Source organism: Bos javanicus, chromosome 16 (assembly GCF_032452875.1).
Source record: "Bos javanicus breed banteng chromosome 16, ARS-OSU_banteng_1.0, whole genome shotgun sequence".
NCBI classification, from domain to species: domain Eukaryota; kingdom Metazoa; phylum Chordata; class Mammalia; order Artiodactyla; family Bovidae; genus Bos; species Bos javanicus.
In genome coordinates this window covers 14,767,462-14,788,406 of record NC_083883.1, presented here as the reverse complement: position 1 = coordinate 14,788,406, position 20,945 = coordinate 14,767,462, and positions in this window count along the sequence as shown.

The window sequence follows — 20,945 nt, the reverse complement described above, 5'->3', positions numbered from 1 at the left end:
TCAGGAAGATCCCCTGGAGAAGGAAACGGCAGTCCACTCCAGTATTCTTGCCCAGAGAATCCCCATGCACAAAAGATCCTGGCATGATACAATCCATAGAGATCCAAAGAGCTGGACATGCCTGAAGCAGCTGAGCATGCAGCACACACATGATTCTTAATGCAGAGAGGATATTCTTTAAAAATTTAGATTGTCATTAACTTCTGTTGTGAATAAAGAAAATAATAAATTTAGAGAGGTGATTATTATACTGAATCAAGAAATAAAAATTCTCAAGTGTTTTATTTAGTATGGAAGTTGAAGATCAGGTAAAAAACAGCAGTTGGTGATAATACAACATCTGGTTTTCACACATTAATAGAAAAATTCATGTTTCATTTTGAAAAGAGCAAAAGGGAAATTAATTTTAAAAATGAAACTGAACTCCCATACTAATAAAGGAATAATGTGAATAAATAGCAACCTGATGAAATTAGAAAAAAATATTGAGTAGTAGACTTAGAAAAGAAGAAACAGAGGAAAACAGTAGAATGGGAAATACCAGAGATCTCTTCAAGAAAATTAGAAATACCATGGGACCATTTCATGCAAAGATAGGCATAAAAAAGGATAGAAATGGTATGGACCTAAGAGAAGCAGAAGTTATTAAGAAGAGGTGGCAAGAATACACAGAACTATATAAAAAAGATTTTCAAGACCCAAATAGTCAAGATGGTGTGATCACTGACCTAGAGCCAGACATCCTGAATGTGAAGTCAAGTGGGCCTTAGAAAGCATCACTATGAACAAAGCTAGTGGAGGTGATGGAATTCCAGTTGAGCTATTTCAAATCCTGAAAGATGATACTGTGAAAGTGCTGCACTCAATATGTCAGCAAATTTGGAAAACTCAGCAGTGGCCACAGGACTGGAAAAGATCAGTTTTCATTCCAATCCCAAAGAAAGGCAATGCCAGAGAATGTTCCAAATACCGCACAATTGCACTCATCTCACATGCTAGTAAATTAATGCTCACAATTCTTCAAGCCAAGCTTCAACAGTGTGCAAATTGTGAACTTCCAGATGTTCAAACTGGATTTATAAAAGGCAGAGGAACCAGAGATCAATTTGCCAACATCCATTGGATCATAGGAAAAGAAAAGGAATTGCATAAAATTTTCTACTTCTGCTTTATCGACTATGCTAAAGCCTTTGACTGTGTAAATCACAACAAACTGTGGAAAATTCTTCAAGAGTCAGGAATAGCAGCCCACCTTACATGCCTCCTGAGAAACCTGTGTGAAGGTCAATATGCAAAGTTAGAACTGGACATGGAACAACAGACTAGTTCCAAATTGGGAAAGGAGCATGTCAAGGCTGTATATTGTCACCCTGCTTATTTAACTTATATGCAGAGTACATCATGAGAAACGCTGGGCTGGATGAAGCACAAGCTGGAATCAAGATTGCCAGGAGAAATATCAATAACCTCAGATACACAGATGACACCACCTTTATGGCAGAAAGTGAAGAGGAACTAAAGAGCCTTTTGATGAAAGTGAAAGAGGAGAGTGAAAAAGATGGCTTAAAACTCAACATTCAAAAAACTAAGATATGGCATCCGGTCTCATCACTTCATGGCAAATATATGGGGAACAAGTGGAAACAGTGACAGACTTTATTTTCTTGGGCTCAAAAATCACTGCCAATTGTAAGTACAGCCATGAAATTTAAAGACACTTGCTCCTTGAAAGAAAAGCTATGAAAAACTTAGGTAGCATACTAAAAAGCAGAGACATTACTTTGCCAACAAATATCTGTTTAGTCAAAGCTATGGTTTTTCCAGTAGTCACGTATGGATGTGAGAGCTGGACCATAAAGGCTGGGAGGTGAAGAATTGATGTTTTTGAACTTTGGTGTTGGAAAAGACTCTTGAGAGTCCCTTGGATGGCAAGGAGATCAAACCAGTCAACCCTAAAGGAGATCAATCCTGAATATTCATTGAATGGACTGCTGCTGAAGCTGAATCTTCAATATTTTGGCCACATAATGTGAAGAACTGACTCATTTGAAAAGACCCTTATGCTGGGGAAGATTGAAGGAAGGAGGAGAAGGGGATGAGAGAATATGAGATGGTTTGATGGCATCACCAACTCGAAGGACATGAGTTTGAGAGAGCTCCAGGAGTTGATTACGGACACGAAATTCTGGTGCTGCAGTCCATGGGGTTAAAAAGAGTCAACACGACTCAGCAACTGAACTGAACTTAAGACTTAGAAAGATAAGTCTCAATGTGAAACGAACAGTAAACACAAGTAAGATTTTAAAGAAATTTTATCCACTTTTATATTAAATGCAATGAATTAAATACAGGTACACATTTGAATACTCCTCAGCCAAATAAAAGAATGAAATAACACCATTTTCAGCAGCATGGATGGACCTAGAGATTACCATACTAAGTGAAGTATGTCAGATGAAGACAAATATCATATATTACTTTTATGTAGAATCAAAAATATGATACAAATAAACCTATTTACAAAATGGAAACAGATTCACAAAGAGAAAACAAATTTATAGTTACCAAAGTGGAAAGAGATTGGGGGAGGGATAAAATAGGGGTTTGAGATTAGCAGATACAAACTCTTTTATGCATAATAACAAAATACAAGTTCCTATTGTAGAGCACAAGGGACTATATTCAAATGCTTAATAAATCATAATAGAAAAGAATATGAAAATAAAACATATGAAAACACAAAACATTATTATGTGTATATAACTGAATCACTTTGCTCTATACCAGAAAGTAACACAATTTTTTAAATCAAATACAGTTCAATTTCTTTTAATAATCTATAATCATTAAGGTAAAAATAATAAACTCAAGAGGTATGTGGTCCTAAAAAATAAAAAGAATTTATTCTGGCACAAGTATCATCAAAGAAATATCATCAAAGATAATTAAAACCTGTTAACTGTCAGCATCAAAACAGACACACAAAGACTGAATCCATTCCTGATCTACTAAGGGAGAGACACAGTGGCCAAGGATAGTCTCTCTGAGATGGTAAGTCTGCTCATCTCACCTAAGGTATTTGTGAACTACTGAATTTAGAAATTGGTGGACATACAGAAGTATAAATGGACTGATACCATCTATAGAAAAGTGACTACTCCTATGAGACCATCACTGATTAAGTGGCAGACAGAGGTGTGCTTTTGGAGTGAGTCTGTCTGTCCTCAATTGGTTGGCTTTTAGAAGCGAGAGAATGACATTAATCACTTGCAAAACTGAGTTCACTAAGGTGACTTTATCAATTGAACAAGTTTATAGCTTGATCTGGTGATTAATAGTTGTATTACCACACAACGAGTCCTTTGAATATCTTTGAATCTTTTTTGTACTTATTAATCAACAACATAGCAATGAACATCAAGGTTTATCCCAATCTTTACTACTGTAATTCAATTACTACTGTAATTCACTGAAAATAAGCTTTCATCTGAGGAGATGGAGTGTTCTGTTTTGCATATTGATCAGCATGGCTTCATCCTAAATCACCTATTGGAGACATAACCATGTTACAGCATTTGTGACTCTGGAAAACAGAAATCAAATAATACCAAACCAAATTAGAATTACAAAATGGCTATATAATAAACTTACAAAATGGATAAAAACACTTTGAAACAAAGGTCCAAGTTTTCCCAGTTATAAACAATGAAACAAGGCCTATCACTTCCTGATTCTACTCGCTATATAGATGGATATTTCACTTACAGTATCAATCTAGGTGTGGCATGCACTCTTAACAATAGCAGAGATTCCTCCAAGGTTAACCAAAATAAAGTCCAAGCCTATTTCAGTTCAGTTCAGTCGCTCAGTCATGTCCGACTCTTTGCAACCCCATGAATCGCAGCATGCCAGGCCTCCCTGTCTATCACCAACTCCCGAAGTTCACTCAAACTCATGTCCATCTAGTCATTGATGCCATCCAGCCATCTCATCCTCTGCTGTCCCCTTCTCCTCCTGCCCCCAATCCCTCCCAGCATCAGAGTCTTTTCCAATGAGTCAACTCTTCACATGAGGTGGCCAAAGTACTGGAGTTTCAGCTTTAGCATCAGTCCTTCCAATGAACACCCAGGACTAATCTCCTTTAGGATGGACTGGTTGGATCTCCTTGCAGTCCAAGGGACTCTCAAGAGTCTTCTCCAATACCACAGTTCAAGAGCATCAATTCTTCGGTGCTCAGCTTTCTTCACAGTCCAACTCTCACATCCATACATGACCACTGGAAAAACCATAGCCTTGACTAGATGGACCTTTGTTGTCAAAGTAATGTCTCTACTTTTGAATATGCTATCTAGGTTGGTCATAACTTTCCTTCCAAGGAGTAAGCGTCTTTTAATTTCATGGTTGCAATCACCATTTGCGGTGATTTTGGAGCCCCCAAAATAAAGTCTGATACTGTTTCCACTGTTTCCCCATCTATTTCCCATGAAGTGTGGGACCAGATGCCATGATCTTAGTTTTCTGAATGTTGAGCTTTATGCCAACCCTATTTAGTTTTCTCTAATTTAGGAGATAAAGAATATGCTAGCATTTTCCTTTTCTTTTTCTTCCAGTGCTTAATCTATACCACATCAGCCTGAAGGAATACACTGGTTGATAACCACCTCAAGTTGTTTAGTTTGGGTGAATTTGACCCTGTTGGACTCTAAGAAAAGAGCTTTGGTTAGTTGTCCCTTTGGAATAATCTCATGGAACAATTAATTAGGGCTAAGTCGAAGAGCCTGGTCTCCACAAAGGGAAAATATATAAAAATGTACAAAAGATCAATAAACCTTGGAGGAGCTGTAGATGTATGTCATAGTTAATGTTGTTTTATTTAATTTTAAAAATATTTTCTTCATTTATGTATTATATATAAAAGCATTATTTTTGATAAAGTTAGCGTACCATATCTTGATGAAACATTTTCAAATTAGCTATACTCATAAACTTGGGAGTACTGAATTACTGGGTTATATTGGGATCTCCACCGAGTAATTGCAGCCTTGTTGTTCAGTTGCTCAATTGTGTCCAACTCTGCAACCCCAAGGACTGCAGCACACCAGGTTTCCCTGTCCTTGACTGTCTCTTGGAGTTTGCTCAGACTCATGTCCACTGAGTCAATAATGCTATCTAATCATCTTATCTGCTGCTGAGCTTTTCTTCTACCTAAACTTACACACAAAAAATGGTAAGTACTAAAGAGAATATGTTAGAATAAGTCAGAGTACATAACCTTAAATTAGTGGAGAAAAAAATGTATGAATAAACAAGAGTGTATAAAAGATAGTTAACCATATTAGCTAATCTCCTAAGTTTTGGGAAGATTTCAATTTTGTGTAGTCATCTGTTTATTCTGAGGCTCTTAGGATAGCAATAAATTGCTATGGACCCTCTGCCTCTGTAGTTTCTCTAGAAAATCTCCATTTAAGAGAAATGCTCCAATTTTATTAAAATGCCTTTCATTATCCAGAGGATTGTAAATGATAAGACATGACTGAAGCAACATGACCAAAGTGACTGAGCAGGTAAGGACTCTATTTGGAGCAGCCAGTTTAGCATAACATAATAAAATAATTTTAAACTATTTTTATAATACTGTAGAGTAATTTCTATAATTTTACTATGGAGATCACTTTTTATAGCAACCATTAGGGAATTCACATATGTTAGTTATATTTAAAATTATTAAGCAATCAATCTTTGCTTTTATAGTGATTGGAATAGATGAATTATTCATAAAGATGACATATATGTATACAAATGTATTTTATATATTTATTTCTATAATATAGATACCATATACATTATATATTTTTCTTTTACATTTTGTTTTAGTAATTTTTCAATTTAGTATCATTCCCTAGAGAGTCATAGCCCAGTCATTTTAATAATTTGGATTTTTTTTAAAAAAATTGAATATTTTAAAGAAAATATGTGCTACTTATTAAATATAATTCCTAACACTTTAAAATTATTATTTTTTTCTAATATGAAGTCCACCTATAATATTATGTTAACATTTAATATAAAGAGTTTTCTAAACAATTCAGAACAAAACAAGAACTCAATTTTGTTCAAGTGAATGAACAAAAGCAAATTCAAAGCAAGCAGTTTATGGGAAAGACTGAAAGCAGGAGGAGAAGAGGATGACCGAGGGTGAGATAGTTGGATGGCATCACTGACTTGACACACTTGAGTTTGAGCAAGCTCTGGCAGGTGGTGAAGGACAGGGAAGCCTGGCATTCTGTAGTCCATGGGGTCACAAAGAATTGGCCACAACAGAGGAAAAACAATGGAAAACAAATTTAAAGACTTTATGAAGACTAACATTGGAAACTAAGAATACTCTAGGTTTTATTATCTTATATAAATCCCTATGTATAATGTCTTTAAAAGCTCAAAGAAAAATAATCTATTTGGTTACAAATTTGAGGATTAAGAAAGTAAATTCAGCAATCAGAATCAATCAAATTTTGATTGAGAGGTATGCTGGTCAGGCATAGTCTTTTCAAACAGAACAAACTGTAAATCTTTTAAACTATGGTGTCCAAAATGATAGCCACTAACAAATGTGGATGTGATAATTCAAATAAAAATCAGAATTAAATACAATTTAAAATGGCTATGCTACCCAAAGCAATCTACAGATTCAATGCAGTCCCTATCAAATTACCAATAGTATTTTTCACAGAACTAGAACAACAACAAAAAATTTAATAGTCATATGAAAACACACAAGACCTGAAATAGCCAAAGCAATCCTGAGAAAGAAAAAAATGGGCATGAAAGAATCAGTCTCTGTGACTTTAGTCTATACTACAAAACTAAAGTAATCAAAAGAGTATGGTACTGGCACAAGAATAGAAATATAAATCAATGGAACAGGATCAGACCCAGAGATAAACCCACACACCTAAGAACAATTAATTAATCTTCAGTAAGTGGTGCTTGGAAAACTGGACAGTTTCATATAAAAGAATGAAATTAGAACATTCTCTAACATCATACACAAATATAAACTCAAAATGGATTAAACATAAAGGCAAGGCCAGATACTATAAAACTTTGAGAGGAAAACATAGGCAGAACACTGTTTGACATAAATTGCAGCAATATCTTTTATGATCCACCTCTTAAAGTAATGAAAATTTTTTTAAAAAATAGGGCCTAATTAAAATTAAAAGCTTTTGCACAGCAAAGCTGTGCAAGGAGACTATAAACAAAATGAAAAGCCAACCCACAGAATGGGAGAAAATATTTGCAAATGAAGTGACTAATGAAGGATTAATCTCAAAAATATACAAGAAGCTCATGCTGCTCTATGTCAAAAAAAACAAACAATCCAATAAAAAATGGGCAGAAGACTCAAACAGACAGTTCTTCAAATAATACCGATAGACAAGTAACAAGAACATGAAAAATTCTCAGCATCACTGTTAGTAGAGCAATACAAATCAAAACTACAGTGAGATATCACTTCATACATGTCAGAATGGCCATCATTAAAAAGTCTACAAAGAAAAAATGCTGGAGAGGGTGTGGGGAAAAAGGAATTCTGCTATTCTGCTGATAGGAATGTGAATTGGTACAACTGATATGGAGAACACTAGGAAGGTTCCTTAAAAAAAAGAAAGAAAGAAACTAAAAATAGAATTAACATATCATCCAGGAATCCCACTCTGGGCATATATATGGAGAAAGCCATAATTCAAAAAGTTAAAGGCACCTCAATGTTAACGCAGCACTATTCTCAATAGCCAAGACATGAAATCATTTAAATGCCCATCAACAGTTCAGTTGAGTTCAGTCACTCAGTTGTGTCCGACTCTTTGCGACCCCATGAATCACAGCACGCCAGGCCTCCCTGTCCATTACCAACTCCCGGAGTTAACTCAGACTCACGTCCATAGAGTCAGTGATGCCATCCAGCCATCTCATCCTCTGTCGTCCCCTTCTCCTCCTGCCCCCAATCCCTCGCAGCATCAGAATCATGAGACAATTCTTCGCACGAGGTGGCCAAAGTACTGGAGTTTCAGCCTTAGCATTATTCCTTCCAAAGAAATCCCAGGGCTGATCTCCTTCAGAATGGACTGGTTGGATCTCCTTGCAGTCCAAGGACTCACAAGAGTCTTCTCCAACAACACAGTTCAAAAACATCAATTCTTTAGCGTTCAGCTTTCTTCACAGTCCAGCTCTCACATCCATACATGACCACTGGAAAAACAATAGCCTTGACTAGACCGACCTTCGTTGGCAAAGTAATGTCTCTGCTTTTGAATATGCTATCTAGGTTGGTCATAACTTTCCTTCCAGGGGTAAGCGTCTTTTAATTTCATGGCTGCAATCACCATCTGCAGTGATTTTGGAGCCCAGAAAAATAAAGTCTGACACTGTTTCCACTGTTTCCCCATCTATTTACCATGAAGTGGTGGGACCAGATGCCATGATCTTTGTTTTCTGAATGTTGAGCTTTAAGCCAACTTTTTCACTCTCCTCTTTCACTTTCATCAAGTGGAATTTTAATTCCTCTTCAATTTCTTCCATAAGGGTGGTGTCATCTGCATATCTGAGGTTATTGATATTTCTCCTGGAAATCTTGATTCTAGCTTGTGTTTCTTCCAGCCCAGCATTTCTCATGATGTACTCTGCATAGAAGTTAAATATGCAGGGTGATAATATACAGCCTTGACGTACTCTGTTTCCTATTTGGAACCAGTCTGTTGTTCCATGTCCAGTTCTAACTGTTGCTTCCTGACCTGCATATAGGTTTCTCAAGAGGCAGGTCAGGTGGTCTGGTATTCCCATCTCTTTCAGAATTTTCCACAGTTTATTGTGAGGCACACAGTCAAAGGCTTTGGCATAGTCAATAAAGCAGAAACAGATGTTTTCTGGAACTCTCTTGCTTTTTCTATGATCCAGCAAATGTTGGCAAATTGATCTCTGGTTCCTCTGCCTTTTCTAAAACCAGCTTGAACATCTGGAAGTTCACAGTTCATGTATTGCTGAAGCCTGATTTGGAGAATTTTGAGCATTACTTCACTAGAGTGTGAGATGAGTGCAATTGTGCAGTATTTTGAGTATTCTTTGGCATTGTCTTTCTTTGAGATTTGAAAGAAAACTGACCTTTTCCAGTCCTGCAGCCACTGCTTAGTTTCCCAAATTTGCTGGCATATTGAGTGCAGCACTTGCACAGCATCATTCAGGATTTTAAATAGCCCAACTAGAATTCCATCACCTCCACTAGCTTTGTTCGTAGTGATGCTTTCTAAGGCCCACTTCGCTTCACATTCCAGGATGTTTGGCTCTAGGTGAGTGATCACACCATCATGATTATCTGGGTCGTGAAGATCTTTTTTTGTACTGTTCTTCTTTGTATTCTTACCACCTCTTCTTAATTTCTTCTGCTTATGTCAGGTCCATACCATTTCTGTCCTTTATTGAGCCCATCTTTGCATGAAATGTTTTTCTTGGTATCTCTAATTCTCCTGAAGAGATCTCTAGTCTTTCCCATTCTGTTGTTTTCCTCTATTTCTTTGCATTGATTGCTGAGTAAGGCTTTCTTATCTCTTCTTGTTATTCTTTGGAACTCTTCATTCAGATGCTTATCTCTTTCCTTTTCTCCTTTTGTTTTTGCTTGTGTACCCACATCAAAATGAGATGGGAAGAAAGCCCAATGGAAATCAACCTTGAATATTCATTAGGACAGATGCTGAAGCTAAAGCTCCAATAAATTTGGCCACCTGATCTGAAGAGCTGACTCATTGGAAAAGACCCTGATACGGCGAAAGACTGAAGGCAGGAAGAGAAGGAGGTGATAGAGGATGAGACTGTTGGATGGGACCATCAACACAATGGACATAGGTTTGAGCAAACTCTGTGAGATAGTGAAGGACAGGCAAGTCTGATGTGCTGCAGTTCATAGGGTCACAAAAAGTCAGACATAATTTAGCATCTGAACATCAGCAATAAGTCAAGAACCATAAAGTACTATAAAAATGACTAAACACAAAAATTGTTATGGAAAATATACCTGGATTAGAAAAACCTGAATAAATATTTACAGTGCAGTTCCAAGAAGATGTTTGAGCACCCTTGAAAGACAAGTATGCCTAATCTCATTGAGAAAGTAGGAGGCAGCAATGCAGGCCAAGAGACTAAGGACTAAAGTGCAAATACTGAAAACCATGATATAATCCAGTGACCACACTCAATGTGACACTGTATATACATCATGGCTACAGTGAAGGGTGAGTTTGTAGGAATATTGAAATATGATATTGGAATGGGAATTCAGTTAATATAATGGTGATGAGAAAAATATACTATTATTCACGAGCGTACTACTTTTCATGAGCCGTCCTGCTTGTTACATAAGACTGGCTAAATATGGCATTGATAAGTCAGCTTATCACTAGGAACCAACTTGACAGAATATCTCAATTTCTCCTTCATGGTGTCTTTCAATAAATATATTACTGTAAACTCCTAAGAAAAAAAAAATTAGTTCTTAATTCACACTTAATTTTTAAAATATACGGTGAGCTATTCTAGGAAAAACAGTCTTCTTAACATGAAGTATCAGCAGCATTGCTTTGTAAATGATGGCTCAGAAATCATATATAACCACATTCATTTTGAGTTTGTTGTTATTGTTCTTAATGTGCATTAATTAAGTCATAATTTGATTTTCTGAAAACTAATCTTTTGATGAAAAATGCCATTAGCAGAGGCTAATGATGAATTCACATATGAAGTGAACCATTGCATAGCTCATTAAAAATAAATAGTATGGAGTTATATGAATTGATGAAGAAAATTAATGAACATAAAGTAAGTTTTAATTCTCAAGTTATAGTTTTTAATTTTTAAGTTCCTTTTTTAAAAATTATGTTATTTAGAGTTTTTTAAGTTTTGAAATATTTGACAAACTTTTCAATTTCTCCATGGTGTACAGACATTTTTGAACAATTTATTTTGACTATTCTTACTGAAAGAGAAATAGTTACTCTTTCGTACTTTCTAACTTTTCTGATTTTTTCAGTGGTGCTTAATACTAATCAGCGAGTCAAAAAATATCTATCAAGCCTCTTCTATGATTTCTACTTGTTCAACTCCTGTTACATTTAACTGTTTCATCTATTTAAATTAAATGCTAGATAAAAGTCAAAGGTTCTATTACCACATAAGAGGTGGAAATCAAATATTTGAAACCAAGTTCAACAGTTTCTACCACTGAGTTTTCACAAACTGCCATTTTGCCCTCAAATTAACAACACATACCAGGTTTAGTGTGCCTGCCGAAAGTTAAGAAAACCCCAAAGACCACTGTGCAATCCTTTTTCAGTGTCTATTGTCTTACATCTTTCAAGCTGCTATAACAAAATACCACTGACTAACCCTTTATGATGAAGTGGTCCCCAACATTTTTGGCACCAGGGACTGGTTTTATGGAAGACAGATTTTCCGTGGACCAGGGTGGGGTGGCAGGGAATTGTTTCAGAATGATCAAGTGCATTACATTTATCATGCACTTACTTCTATTGTTATTACATCGTCTCTACCTCAGATCATCAAGCATTAGATCCTGGAGCCTGGGGACCAATGCTTTATAGGGTATCTTATTAAAACAAAACAAAACAAAACTTTCCTGGTGACTCAGACAGTAAAGAATCCACCTGCAATGCAGGAGACCTGGGTTCAATCCCTGGGTTGGGAAGATCCCCTAGAGGACAGCATGGCAATCCACTCCAGTATTCTTGCCAGGAGAATCCCCATGGACAGACGAGCATGGTGGGCTACAGTCCATGGGGTTGCAAAAAGTTGGACATGACTGAGTGACTAAGCACAGCACATAAACAATAGAAACCTATTTTTCACACTTCTGAAGCCTAGACAACTGAGCTCAGGGTGCTTGCACGGTCTAGGTAGGGGCTTCCTCTGGGTTGCAGACTTCTTCCTGTGTCCTCACAAGGCAGAAGGCACTAGGGAGCTCTCTGGGGCTTTATCCATGAAGAAACTAATTTTGGTCATGAGGGTGGAGCCCTGTGACCTAATCACTTCCTAAGGCCCCATCTCCTAATACCATCACCTTGAGAGGTAGGATTTCAACATATGAGTCCGGGGAACACAAACATGCAATCCATGGCATGTATATCTTCTCATTGTTTATCTATCAAAGAATGGAAATGAATTACTACAAAGGTTTTGTTTTTAAAAGCTCAAAATTGCAGAAGTATAATTTTTTAATAATTCAGGTTATATATAAACAACTAAAATGATCACATTTGACTCCTAATTCTAATGAAGAAAAGTCACATACTTTGTATTTAGTAGTTGTTATTCTCACTATTTACAAATGTTTAATGCCAACTGAAAAATCATACTTTTTAACATTGCTGTCTTTAAAACACAGAAGTAAAGATGGTTGTAAGTCTTTTCCTTATTGTTTATAAAATCGAGTCCTTTCATTATGAAATATTTCTCTATTGACCACCTAAATTTTTCTTTGCCTCATTATCATATATATTTATTTATTGCTTGTCACTTTCTCTCCTCAACTTCTGCTTCACAAAATGATCACTAAGGCTTAAGCAGGGGTCTTAAATGTCAAGGAAGCAATAATCAATAAGTGAAGGCCAAACTTGTTTGATTGGTCAGTTGTTTAATGAATTACCCAATAAATTTTCTATTCATCAAACATTTATTAAGTTCTTCCTTTGATCCAGATGCTCTTGGAGATTCTTGGGATATATCAATAAACAAAACAAAGGTCTTTACTCCATAGTTTCCACATTCACAGGGAAAGACAATAATAGATGTAATGAATAACTGCAAGTTTAGAAGGTGAAATTATCTACCTGAAGGATGACAGGAGCTGCATAAAAAGTGCCAGAACTGAGCTTTTACTTCTGGCATTTCAACTGATTGATATCCTAGTAAGTGGGAGGCTAGTTTCTGTTTTTTAAAGCAGCTACAAAAGATGATTTTGATGTGAAATCTCCCTTTTTATACTCAACATTTAACAGCCTGGTTACACACTGTTCAGATCATATAAAACATATTCATGTGTCTCATTTGGCCCACAAGGCTAGGTCTAGAAACCTGGCGCCAACTACATTATTTCACATGAAGATTCAACATTATTGGGATTTTTACACTTAAATCTTCTTGTCAAGAACTATCCCATCACTTGGTTCAATTTCTGTGTTTCTTACATCACATCTTCATTCTGGCTGAAAAAACTATTAAGGGTATTTCTGATCATTTCAATGGTTTCTCAGATAAATTGCATAATATTGGTCTGTATTTGCATTAAAAAGCATGCTTCCACACCTTTTTTTTAATATTGAAAGTTATGAGTCTATTTTTTAGTAAGTCTATGAAAATTTTAGAAAGCACCAATCAATCAGATGTTATTTCTATGAATATGAAAACTGCTTTGACTTAAGGAGACGACTAAGTGTTAGTATAAGGTAGACTCTGCCAACATATACATCATGTGAAAACCTAGGTTTATAGTTTATGCCACTTTTGTATTTAGTTATAGCTAAAAAATCCCAAGGATATTGTCTAATAATTTTAAGTGCTGAATAAAAATCCACCAAAAATAAGGATTATGAATTCACTACACACTTGTAAACTCCCTTAATCAATGTTGAATAAGCTCTATTTTTTTCATGGCACAAGGTTATGTGATCTTTATTTTGCTAAAGTTACCTTAGGAAATATACTTTCTTGTATATAAAGCAATTACTGGAATCATTTATTTTCATTGCCAAATTCCCACTGTGAAGCAATTGTCCATGTAAATAGTTTTCTCTTTACAGATTGCTATATTTCAGCAGAAATCTACGTTATTTTGGAATGGTCCTGCTGAAAACAATTTAGTGAAATTTTTGCTTTTTATTTATGTCCTGAAACTTTACCACAAGATTTGATTCATTGATATGTAACAGACTGATGAGTTTTGATCATGTTTTTTACTTAAAAGCATTTTCCAGCATCAGTTCAATACAAAGGACAAGGAATTGAAACAATTATCATATGTAAATTAAGAGAAAAAATATCCCACCAAAAAGGCTTATGGAGTTATTTAAAATACAGTTGGCTGCCCCTGAAAATTGTTTATTTTGATGTACTCAAAACTGTCAAGTTATTTCAACTTTAAACCACCCCCCCGCCACACACACTTACACACACAAAGGGAACATCTGATTTGCTGGCAATACTACCCCTTATCAGTGCATGAAGGGTATAAAATATCTTCCAAGATAATTTGTAGACCGTACTGCTCACAACAAATACTTAGCATTTGGGTCATGTATGTCTAGGATTAGGAATATTCTTGATGCTATGTAAACTTTTCTAGGAAGTAGAAAAATTAGGTAAATCATTTTGTAGATGTGAGAATGTAAACATATTGGTCACACTAGCGATAGAATTTTGTGACTGGGTATTCTGAAGAACTCTGGGTTTGTGTTGTTTAAAAAATGGTATGGCTCTGGGGTAAAGAATCTACCTACCACTTCAGGAGACACGGGAGAGGTGGGTTTACCTAAGGGTAGGAAGTTCCCCTGGAGAAGGAAATAGCAACTTGCTCCAGTATTCTTTCTTGCGAAATCTCATGGACAGAGGAGCCTGGCAGGCTACAGTTCGTGGGGTCGCAAAGAGTCGGACTAAGCACAGCATAGCGCAGTACAGAGATATTTAAGAAGGTCCCACTTCACTGACTAGTGTTTTCTCTCTTATTCATCTCATGGTCTCTAACCCAATGCTTTTCTCAAGTGCATTCTCAGATAAGTATGTGGGTAAAATATTCTTTGAAGATATATACTTATATCTATTATACAGCCATAAGAAATAAGGAAACCCTGCTATTTGCAACAACATGGATAGACCTTGAGGATATTATGCTAAGTGAGATAAGTCACGCAGAGAAACACAAATACTATATGACATGACATATGTAGAATCTTACAAGGTAAACTCACGAAACAGAGAGCAAATGGTTACTAGAGGGTGGGTACAGAGACTGGAGAGGGTACAAACTAAGTAAGCCCTAGAGGTCTAACACACAGTACAGTGTATATAGACAACAATATTATAATCATCAAGTTTGTTAAGAGTATAGATCTTAACTATTCCAGGCACAAAAAAAGATACATTATACAGGATGTGATAGATGTGCCATCTCTACACCTCTCTCCTCCCACGTCCCAGCCCTGCTCCCACCCTCTTCCCTTGAAACCTCTGAAAGGTTGTCTTGTGTTCCATTCCCATGCCCCCTAACTGCGTGATCCAGACTGCTGTGATTCTAGCTCTGACTTGGATTCCTGCAAAAATAATCCCTCCTCTTACAGAAAGTCTTTACACAGTCTGATGTATTTTCATGAGTATTAGGAGTAATGGAAGCTGGGTGTGTGGATGTTACCAATTAAGAAAGGAATCAATAAATTTGGTTAAAAATGTTGAGTTTAATTATGTGGTACAACTTAGGTTATAGTGGATTAGTTTGTAAGAAAAAATTTTTTTATGATTTATGCTTAAAACATCCTTGACCTAGTAGTTTTTTCCTTAAAGGTCTGTACACATCAGTCGGTGACTAATGCATTAATTGTTACCCAACTAGCTCCCCTAATTCCCAGACATAATTACACTGACACCTGCAAAAGTTTGCATCTCTGGTGGCAGAAAAAATCCTGATCCCTCATCCCTTAAATCTACACATTACTCTTAATCACCTGCCAACATGAGAAGAACAATATTTTAATTAAAAATTTGACAAAATCTCTCTCATCAAAAGCATACACCCTCAATACCACTGGTATTGAATACACTGATGTTCAAATCCCACAAGATATGAAAACCTTAATAGGTTAAAAAAATGTTAAAGCTTAAGTTTCTGTTTCTATGAATGTATCTATAAAATAAAAAATGTAGGACAGTTAAATTGATGTGGTAAGGAATAAACCACCACTATTAAGTTCGTGAAGAAGAATAATAAAATAAAATTATTAAGCTCAATCATCTTTATTATGAATTTGACAAGTGCTAAGGGGTCTAAAATGTAGGCACAATGAGCCAAGAAAAAGTTAATTCCAATAATAAATTCAAACAGATATTTTTAAAAAACAAAGAATACAATGATGAATTGCATTATAAATATTGCTTGAAAAGACATGCTTTTTCCAGAATAAAAAGCATCAGGTATGGATAAGTACATTGTACATATGATAAATACAAAAGAAAATTCTAGAAACATTGGAGAAATAATTGAACAAATAAAGCTAAAAAATCCAAGTCATTCAGATAAAATAGACAGTCTCTCTGTTATTCACCATCCCTGTTATCAGAGTATTGGAATGTCTTGCACTTGGAAAAAATCCAAACTTAACACTTATAGCCAGCCTTAGAGGGGCACATACAGTACTTTATTCATTTATTTTATATTTTCCTAGAGAATAGTATGGTAAAGTATTGATCATAAGTGTTTAGTTATATAACATTAATATGGCTGATACTCATGTGAAATCACACTTAATCCTGCTGGTGACCAGAAAAATAAAACTGAGACTAAAAATAGGTACCAATTTGTATCCATTAAATGGGAAAATTTTAAAATCTAGTTATAACAACTTCTGCTAAAAAAGTGAATCCTTAGTGTCTATAAACATATCAATAAAAACTGTTAAACATATCTTGGGAAACATTTTGGTGTTTTCTTATTAAACTGAATATACTCCTTCCATACAATGTAGTGATTTCTCTTGCAGCTATAAACTAAAAAGAAACGCATACATGTACACCAGGAAACATGCACAGAAATGTACACACAGCAGCACTCTCGTTCTTTACGTTAGCAAAAGCCTGAACGAACCCAAGTATCTGTGAACAGAAAAGTGCATTAAATGATATTAAACAATGGAATACTATACAAAATTAATAATGAATAAGTTACAGCAGCATGTGATCATATGAATGAATTTTAGCATTATAATAGCAAGGAGAAAAATAAGTCGTAAATCTTACATACATCATCACATTATAAGTCTTCAAGGGAATTTAACTGGAATCATTGCATCTTAATTGTTATTTTTTCTTTCACTCTGTGAAAATGGCTAGGGTTACTTAAATAGCTATGAAGGAGGCACCTACATTGCCCGTAGTTTTGTGCCTTTAAGTTCTGAGTACTAGCTAAAGGGGGATAATAAGAAAAAGTTCCAGCTAGCTGCTTTTAGCCAATCGCACACAATAACTGCCACTTGAACACGTGTTTTCTACCATTTAAACACCGTAAAATCCCAGTTAAGCACAGGGACCTGCCCAACTTAAAATGATAAATGAGCATCAAAACCACAAAGGAAACTGGAACAAGCCACCATCCCTGGACATTGAACTTCAGAATCACTCTTATATATACTTTAAGAGCACTTAAAGCTCTTCAAAGATTACTAGATGGATGTGATGGTAGGTGGGAAGGAAGTCCAAGAGGGAGGGGATAGATACACCTGATTCACTTCTGTACAGCAGAAGCTACCACAGCGTTGTAAAGCAACTATACCCCAACGGGGAATAAAAGAAAACAACCACAATCTACTCTTTCTGTAGTCTTTAAGTAAATGTGATTTTCGGGGGAAGAATATAATCAAAAAAGAAAAGTGAAAATTGACTAGTATACTTTCTTCATTAATTAATCAGCTCATTCATTATTGTAAAACCTAGATACCAATTTTTCATACTCATTCAAAAAATTTCCCATTAATATATGATATAATTATTATATGATGTACATTTTAAACTAGCTTTTGTTATGGGAATTTCAATAATAAAACAACAGAGAAGTACTTATTACCTCTAGTGAAGTGAATGAAAGTCGATCAGTTGTGTCCAACTCTTTGCAACCCCATGGACTTAGTCCATGGAATTCTCCAGGCCAGAATACTGGAGTGTGTAGCCTTATTACCTTTAGGGACTCTTCAAAACCAACAATTCTTACAGAGATAACTCTATTATCTCTGGGTAGATTTTACTTTTTTTTGGTTGCCTAAAGTCTACTAGGTTAATTTTTGCCCTTTTTTTGGTATTTAAACACTAACCATTTTATATTTTATAATAAAAATTTTTATAAAACAGAATTTGAAGAGGAAATTTTATATTTTTATTCTTTTTAAAACTGCTAAGCAATACAATGTCTTATGAGACAGCCTAAGATTTTTCAGGTAATTTTTGTGACAGATGAAATGAATTTGTCTCTCTTGGTCACCACTGAGACATTAGTTTGCCAGCTCTCCTCACATCATCACTTTTAATATTTGTCAATCCCCTGTAACTTAAGTCTCAACCCAGATTGATGCTCAAAGTTGTACAGGGATAATTTTTGTGAAAGAGATGTCTACAAACAATGCATATTCTCAGGAGAACCACAAAGTTCAATCTCCCTTAAGGTTTTCAATTTTTACTCTAATACAGTTCATAAGATTTCCATTACAAAAGATTTCTTAAAAAAAAAAAAAAGAAAAAATCTTGTATGAATGTATTGATTGGGAAAAGACGATCTAAAAGAATCTGAACTTTCTCAGAAAACTAAATTTAAAAAATTCACAAGTATAACACATGTATAATTTTTTTAAAATTAAAATTGAATAAAAAAAATTCACAAGTGTTCTGTAGTACATGTTTATATTCTTGCAATTAGTTTTTCAACTGAAGTTATCAGTAAAATGACATCCTTTTTGCAAAGCAGATGCTAGGTTCATCATAAAGCAATTAACACAACCCATTTAAAGGCTGAACATTGTAAAAAAAAAAAAAAAATCTGTTCCATATTGATGTAATGTCCTGTCAAATCTATATCATCAGAGACAAAGAATTGCTCATTATTAATAAATAGAATGGCAGAATAAAAGGTAATAAGAATAAATTCCACAATGTATATTTAATATCTAGGACAGTTGGCTTTGGGGCAGTGGATGAAGAGTCAATATAAAAGAGTAACTGAAATAAAAGTGCCACATTTTGTAATAAAATACAAAATGATTCATGCCATTGGCTAAGATTTTATTTTCAAATGTAGCAAAATGGCTAAAACTTTATAATCATTAGGTACAATTTCTGATATTTTTCTAGGTCTCTAACAGCAATCGGAATATTTTCATATCATGTTTATTTCGACATTACAGAAGAGGGTAACAGAGATGAGACGATAGGGTGGCATCACCGACTCAATGGACACGAGTTCGAGAAAACTCCAGGAGATGGTGAAGGACAGGGAAAGCTGGGGTGCTGCAGTCCATGGGGTCACAAAGAGTCAGACACAGCAAATGAACGACAACAACAGAAAATTCTGACTAATTGATAATAAGAAAAAAGATCAGGGGATCTCTTGGTCGGGTGAAAAGTAGAATCTGAAAGGACGAAAGGAAACTTCTGGTGTAAAGAATATATTCACACTGTTTCAGAGTATGTATGTGTGTGTGTATGTAAACTTATCAAAATGTAGCCTTCAACAGTGTGCAGGTTATGATTCATGCAGTCTATTTTGTGTCACTACAATTGTTAAATTAAGGAAACAGAAACATAAGAAAAAGTAATCTTCAAAAAAAAGTATAATGCTTAATATATTTATTGTAAGGGTCTGTGCATTAATAAGCTTTTAAATATATTTAGGACTATCATATATAATATAGAAAAAAGAAAGATAGCACTAAGTTGTGTCTGACTCTTGCAATCCCATGAACTGTAGCCTGCCAGGTTCCTATGTCCATGGGATTCTCCAGGCAAGAATACTGGAGTGATTTGCCATTTCATTCTCCAGGATATTTTTTATTAAATATGTCTGTGTATTTTCCAAGTTACTATTTGATAATAGTGCTTTTCCAAGATGTCAAACTGCTGGGTTTTTAATTAAATCTATTCTAAGTCAAGTCTTAACTAACAGTGTGCAACACAGACTTAATATGTTTTTAGCACTTAGAATCCAATCTATGTAAGACTAGACAATAGATCAATATACTGCATTGTTAAAGATAAATAAGTTAGTGGTGAACAAAAGAAATCCATTCACCCAATTAACATTCCATCAGAAAGGATGACAGGAATTATCACCAAAACAGAGTAATATGACAACAAGGATTCAACCATGAAATTTTGTGGAATTTGTTTTGTGGTTTGTTACTTCTACAGGATTTCATTCTTGGTCCTGTTGCAAATAGCTCAAAATGTGTTATGTGAGATTTAAATGCAAGCCAGGAAAGTACATATAGTTTGATATTTTTTCTTGCAAATACCTATGCACTTGAATGAAGTGAAAATGTGAGATTTCTTTGATCACAAATCAATTTCACATGGTCTTTCTACCACAAATGTTTGACTTATAATAACTGAAGAGCCCCTACTTACATATTGAGCAGTCAGATAAAAATAGCAACCTCTCACTGAATAACTGATACTAATGAGAGAGGCCAATAGGTAAGCAAAAGTTGGCAATATAATGTAGTGAGCACACTATAAGGGGTATGGAAAAAATGCACTGGAATGGCAAAAAATATATATAATGGAAAAAATAATTAGACATGGAAATAAAATCTAGATTTTAATCATGTCTCTGTAACAAAATTATAATAATATGCAAAAAATATAATTTCCCTTAACTTTCATTTCCCTACTTGTAAGTTAGGGAAAATGGTTTATTTCAAATAACTATAAGCCCTAAATTAGACAACCCACTCCAGTACTCTTGCCTGGAAAATCCCATGGATGGAGGAGCCTGGTAGGCTGCAGTCCATGGGGTCACTAAGACTGGGACACGACAGAGTGACTTCACTTTCACTTTTCACTTTCATGCATTGGAGGAGGAAATGGCAACCCACTCCAGTGTTCTTGCCTGGAGAATCCCAGGGACGGCAGGG